This window comes from Cryptomeria japonica, chromosome 6 (assembly GCF_030272615.1).
Source record: "Cryptomeria japonica chromosome 6, Sugi_1.0, whole genome shotgun sequence".
Classification (NCBI taxonomy): Eukaryota; Viridiplantae; Streptophyta; class Pinopsida; order Cupressales; family Cupressaceae; genus Cryptomeria; species Cryptomeria japonica.
In genome coordinates, this window is record NC_081410.1 from 206,518,803 (window position 1) to 206,526,131 (window position 7,329).

Below are 7,329 nucleotides of genomic sequence, written 5' to 3' on the forward strand. Positions count from 1 at the left end.
GGCAATAGAAGTGGTGGAAGATCCTTTGGGAATTGAAATAAGCATCAGAAGAAAAATAAGGATGTGGGTACCAACCGAAATAAGAAGGGTGATAATTTATATTGCCCTCGTGATCAAAACAATGGTGAACAATAAGGAACAGGAACAGGAAGGCCTGGACAAGGGTCCGGGAGAGGAGGTTTTAGAGGAAGTTGTTTCTAGTGTGGGGAAGAAGCGCATAGATCCTATGAATATCCACAACACCAAGGAAGGACATATCGAAGGAATGAAGGCCATGCACGAGTGCCACATGCAGATGAAGAAGCTCGGTCTGAATATTCTGATGATACTGAAACGGGAGAAACCCTAGTGGCCAAAAGAACCCTAATGAATGAGCAAAAAGAACTAGATCAGAAGAAGAGTTTGTTTCATACCAGATGCAAATGTGAAGATAAGTGTTGTAATAGGATTATTGACAGTGGAAGCACTAATAATCTAGTGTCAGAAGAGATTGTCATAAAGTTGAAATTGAAGAGGGAAAGACATCCTCATCCTTATCAGATATCATGGTTGTAGAATGACCACAAAGTTTTGGTCAATGAGTAGTGCCTAGTAAAATTCAAGATTGGCAGTTACCATGACGAGGTACTTTGTGATATCATGCCCATGGATGCATGTCACATGTTGTTAGGGAGGCCATGGTAATTTGATAGGTGTGTTGTACATGATGGCAATGCTAATAACTATACTCTAATGAGGGATGGAGTTCACCATAACTTGAAGTCCCTGAAGGAGGTAGAAGAAAAGGTATGTAGTAGTGCTAGAATATGTTTTATTGGTGGAAGAGAATTTCTGGAAGCCCCAAAACCTGAATGTATGAGTTATGCTTTAAGACCTAGATTGAATAGAGAATAATGTAAAGAGGTGCCAATTAAAGTTTCAGGTAACTTGTTGAATGAGTTTCAAAACATTGTGTCTAGTAATGTGCCTAAGAGTTTACCAAGTGTAAGGTGTAAAAAAGTTGTAGATGCTTTAAGTAGGAAACAATATCTGAACAGGTTGCACTTGAATATTTTAAACCAAAATGAAAATATTCATTATGCTGGGCGGGTTGAAAATATTTGTGACAGTCAAAGTTTGTCTCGGTATGGGGACCATAACTTGTGTTTCCACCATTGAATCTTTCTCAATTTTGGATATGTTGGCCGAAACCTAGTTTTTTGCATTCTGACCTAGAGAAATTTTAAAAATAATGTCTGAGTAAAAAGATATGAGCTACTATGTGCGGGTCTATATGGCTGTCATAAAATCAGACCTGCAGAGCTTGAACCTTGAACTTCATCGAATAGTTTGAACATCACTGAACTGTTTGAACTAGGTTCAAACGGTTCACAGTTTGGAGAAAGAATATATGAAATATCACTTGCGACCATGAAATATAGTTGCTGCAAAACACTTAAGTGAACGTTAGCCCGAAAATGTCTTAGACAGAACTTAGAACCTGCCGTACCTAAATGAACACTATGAACTCTGTTCAAGATGGTTCAAGGGGTTCAAGGGGTTCATGAAGTTCAAACAACTATTGAAACGTAATGCTAAGGATTTAGAAATGATTTATAGGAGGATTAGGGATTGAACCAATGAATTTTTAACAAGACAAAGACTCAACTTAAAATTTTGCAATGCGACTCACTCTTGTTATGAGGGATGAATGACAAGATAACATTCGCTCTGACTGGGGACCGGGACTGTAAAGGACTAGGAGAATCCAGAATGTCTTTGGAAAAGATCAATGCCTAACCATTGGGCAACAGAGTCAAGAAAAATAAAGCACATGGAGCTTATTGCAGAGGGCAGAGGCAACAAGGAAAAACTAACAAGCCAAAAATCCACACTAAACCAAGGCTGAAAATTAAGAGAAGCTACACCTAGATAACACCAAAAATATTATTTACAAAAATATACAGGTAGAAAAATCTCACCATGAGAACTGGAGCCAAGAACTTCTTACACAAAACCATCCACTAGTTGGGAGAAGAAGGAGCCTTTTCTGAAAAATGGCTTGTGTTCAAATGAAGCAACCCAAAACCATGCTCTTCTGGTAACTTCTTCAATGTTGAACACCAAACTAACAATATGCAGGAACTTTGTGAATACACATTCATGCCCAAAAAACCACGTTCCATCATGCACTTCTGAATTTTCTGGAAACATCTGCACAATACTTCTCAAATAATGTTCTATTTCTGGCTCAAAAAAGTAATGCTCAAAAATTCCTAGGGAAAAGGCTACATCATTCTCACAATCACCACTATTACGACCATCATTCTCAAAATAATTTTCAGCATTTGAACTAATCTCGGAATATAGAGACACTTCATCATACATGGGACCCAACTTAGCTGAAACAACTTCAACATCTTTTACTGAAATTAAATCTGCAAATTCCCTATCCAAACTTAATGCATGAAATGAATTAATACCTGAATCCTTCTCCTTGAAATCCCCTTCTTCAATGGATGAAAAGAACTTCTCTATGATCTCTTCTTCACAAAAAGAAGTACTATCCAAACTGGCCAACAATTCTTGGGACTGCAACACTTCATCAGTTTGACCATTATTTTGTTTCAAATCTGAATTTTCTTTTTCAATCAGATTTTCAGAATGAGAAACATCTTTACCAAGACATGATTCCACCTTATTGTTAACACAATCTTCATTAGGAATACATAATATTGCCTTACTGTCAAAATAAAATGATTCTACGAAGGACTCATCACAAACTTTTAAACATAAAGAATCATTTCCATCAACTTCATGTATAAGATTGAAAGCTTCATTCTCTGGTTGCATGTAAATCTGAAAATTTTCATCCTTTATACTTTTTGGAACAAGATAAATTTCCATAGTATCAAAACTAAAAGTTTCTATTTCCGGGTAAGAGAAAGATCTCAAAAAACCTTTTTCATTCAAGTTCGCAGGTTCTCTAATGTTGTCTTGATTATTCTCACTTACCATTGTTTGACTTTCATGAGACTGAACTGTTTCTTGCTGAACTTCTCGCTCATTCAAGACAAGGTAATTGTAGGAGTGAGATGAAACTGAGATGACTGGAGCCTCATCATCATCAAATTTTAATTCTTCTTTCAGCTGCAATATTTTCTTTCCATAAACTTGAAAGACTCTTGTATTTTCTTTCAATTCTTTCAATTTGTGAAATCTGATGCAAAGACTTCTCCATAGAAGAGTGGATACATAATCATCTTCCACATTTATATTATTTCTAACAGCATGAGAAATACTTTCTTTGTAATGCTCCAAGAAGTCATGCAGTATTTTATCATCTATTGCAACAATTTCCAAGATCGAAGGATCTGGTCTTTTCCCTTTTCTCATTGCTCTTGCCTTGAGCATGATGTTTATATACAGAGTCGCCAATCTCTTGCATAGAGATAAATTTAAAAATCTGAGGAAACAAAATGCACTTGTCTTTGATTTTGAATCCCCAGCAGAGTCGCCAAAAATTTGTTAGTGAATAGATTTGTCCTTCAAAGATAACTATACAAAATAAACTCAAAATGCCCAGAATGAAGGACAAAAAGTACTAACAGTTGGATAGATTATCATTGAAGTGATAATCTTCCTCTAAATTGAGAGGTACATCTCCCTCTTAGAATATTTACAAGGAATTAAATTGCTAATATGCTTTTAACCAGAAAGTAATAAAGGAAAATAACATTCATCCATAGCCATGAAAATGAATGCCAAAGACTTACAAAACATATATAAATGAAGACCATTAAATCAAAGTTTAATTTTCTACACTTATGGATAGCACTTGGACTAAAAACTAACAGAGAAAGTCATTGCTCCAATATGGCTTACTTTCAAGCACACAGACTTGTAATAAATCCACATACAATATTGATTATAACAGAAAAGACATTAATAAACAACTGCAAAGGCTCAAAGTCCAGCTACAGTCATGAGAAGAATATCAGCAACACAAAGATTGAAGATATCATCTGCATTCTATTCATGTCTGAAGATCAACTCAAATATTAATATTTTCTGTACAAAGCATTGCTTACAAAAGATTCAACTCCTCCCTTACAAATAAAAATCTACTCTTCCTCCCCCACAGACTGCTGGAAGAAAAGAAAAAGAAGAACCCCTGCTCTCTCAATCCTTTCACAATAAATAGTTACATGAAATCTTTATTTAGTTTTTATAACCGAATCTTGAAAAACTTTTTAACTTCTACTTTTCACTTTGCCCATTACTCTTATTTATAACATCAAAATATTTATAAACATTAGAAATATAATTCTCTAAAGTTTATAAAATATCTGGACAGGTGGCACTTGAATATTTTAAACCAAAATGAAAATATTCATTATGCTGGGTGGGCTGAAAATATTTGTGACAGTCAAAGTCTGTCTCGGTACGGGGACCATAACTTTTGTTTCCACTGTTGGATCTTTCTCAATTTTGGATATGTTGGCCGAAACCTAGTTTTCTGCATTCTGACTGGAGCAATTTTAAAAATAATGTCTGAGTAAACAGATATGAGCTACTGTGTGCGGGTCTATATGATTATCATAAAATTAGACTTGCAAGGCTTGAACCTTGAACTTCATCGAACAGTTTGAACATCACTGAGCTGTTTCAACTAGGTTCAAACGGTTCATAGTTTGGAGAAAGAATATATGAAATATCACTTGCGACCATGAAATATAGTTGCTGCGAAACACTTAAGTGAACATTAGCCCGAAAATATCTTAGACACAACTTAGAACCTACGGTACCTAAATGAACACTATGAACTCTGTTCAAGATGGTTCAAGGGGTTCAAGGGGATCATGAGGTTCAAACAACTATTGAAACGTAATGCTAAGGATTTAGAAATGATTTACAGGAGGATTAGGGATTGAACCAATGAATTTTTAACAAGACAAAGACTCAACTAAAAATTTTGCAATGTGACTCACTCTTGTTATGAGGGACGAATGCCAAGATAACATTGGCTCTGACTGGGGACCGGGACTGTAAAGGACTAGGAGAATCCAAAATGTCTTTGGAAAAGATCAGTGCCTAACCATTGGGCAACAAAGTCAAGAAAAACAAAGCACATGGAGCTTATTGCAGAGGGCGGAGGCAACAAGAAAAAACTAAACAAGCCAAAAACCCACACTAAACCAAGGCTGAAAATTAAGACAAGCTACACCTAGATCACACCAAAAATATTATTTACAAAAATATACAGGTAGGAAAATCCCACCATGAGAATTGGAGCCAAGAACTTCTTACACAAAACCATCCACCAGTTGGGAGAAGAAGGAGCCTTTTCTGAAAAATGGCTTGTGTTTAAATGAAGCAACCCAAAACCATGCTCTTCTGGTAACTTCTTCAATGCTGAACACCAAACTAACAATATGCAGGAACTTTGTGACTACACATTTCTGCCCAAAAAGCCACGTTTCATCATGCACTTCTGAATTTTCTGGAAACATCTGCACAGTACTTCTCAAATAATGTTCTATTTCTAGCTGAAAAAAGTAATGCTCAGAAATTCCTAGGGAAAAGGTTGCATCATTCTCACAATCACCACTATTAAGACCATCATTCTTAAAATAATTTTCAGCATTTGAACCAATCTCGGAATAGAGAGACACTTCATCATGCATGGGAAACAACTTAGCTGAAAAAACTTCAACATCTTTTACTAAAATTAAATCTGCAAATTCCGTATCCAAACTTAATGCATGAAATGAATTAATACTTGAATCCTTCTCCTTGAAATCCCCTTCTTCAATGGATGACAAGAACTGCTCTATGATCTCTTCTTCACAAAAAGAAGTACTATCCAAACCAGCCAACAATTCTTGGGACTGCAACACTTCAACAGTTTGACCATTATTTTGTTTCAAATCTAAATTTTCTTTTTCAATCAAATTTTCAGAATGAGAAACATCTTTACCAAGACATGATTCCACCTTATTGTTAACACAATCCTCATTAGGAATACATAATATTGCCTTACTGTCAAAATAAAATGATTCTACAAAGGGCTCATCACAAACTTTTAAATATAAAGAAACATTTCCATCAACTTCATGTGTAAGATCGAAAGCTTCATACTTTGGTTGCATGTAAATCTGAAAATTTTCATCCTTTTTACTTTTTGCAACAAGATAACTTTCCATACTATCAAAACTGAAAGTTTCTATTTCTGGGTAAGAGAAAGATCTCAAAAAACCTTTTTCATTCAAGTTCACAGGTTCTCTAATGTTGTCTTGATTATTCTCACTTACCATTGTTTGACTTTCATGAGACTAAACTATTTCTTGTTGAACTTCTCGCTCATTCAAGACAAGGTAATTGTAGGAGTGAGATGAAACTGAGATGATTGGAGCCTCATCATCATCAAATTTTAATTCTTCTTTCAACTGCAATATTTTCTTTCCATAAACTTGCAAGACTCTTGTCTTTTCTTTCAATTCTTTCAATTTGTGAAATCTGATGCAAAGACTTCTCCATAAGTGGATGCATGATCATCTTCCACACTTATATTATTTCTAACAACGCGAGAAATACTTTCTTTGTAATGCTCCAAGAAGTCATGCAGTATTTTATCATCTATTGCAACAATTTCCAAGATCGAAGGATCTGGTCTTTTCCCTTTTCTTATTGCTCTTGCCTTGAGCATGATGTTTATATACAGAGTCGCCAATCTCCTGCACAAAGATAAATTTAAAATTCTAAGGAAACAAAATGCACTTGTCTTTGATTCTGAATCCCCAGCAGAGTTGCCAAAAATCTGTTAGTGAACACATTTTTCCTTCAAAGATAACTATACAAATAAACTCAAAATGCCCAGAATGAAGGACAAAAAGTACTAACGGTTGGATAGATTATCATTGAAGTGATAATCTTCCTTTGAATTGAGAGGTACAGCTCCCTCTTAGAATATTTACAAGGAATTAAATTGTTGATATGCTTTTAACTAGAAAGCAATAAAGAAAAATAACATTCATCCATAGCCATGAAAATGAATGCCAAAGACTTACAAAACAGATATAAATGAAGACCATTAAATTAAAGTTTAATTTTTTTCACTTATGGATAGCACTTGGACTAAAAACTAACAGAGAAAGTCGTTGCTCCAATATGGCTTACTTTCAAGCACACAGACTTGTAATAAATCCACATACACAATTGATTATAACAGAAAAGACATTAATAAACAACTGCAAAGGCTTAAAGTCCAGCTACAGTCATGAGAAGAATATCAGCAACACAAAGATTGAAGATATCATCTGCATTCTATTCGTGTTTGAAAATCAACTC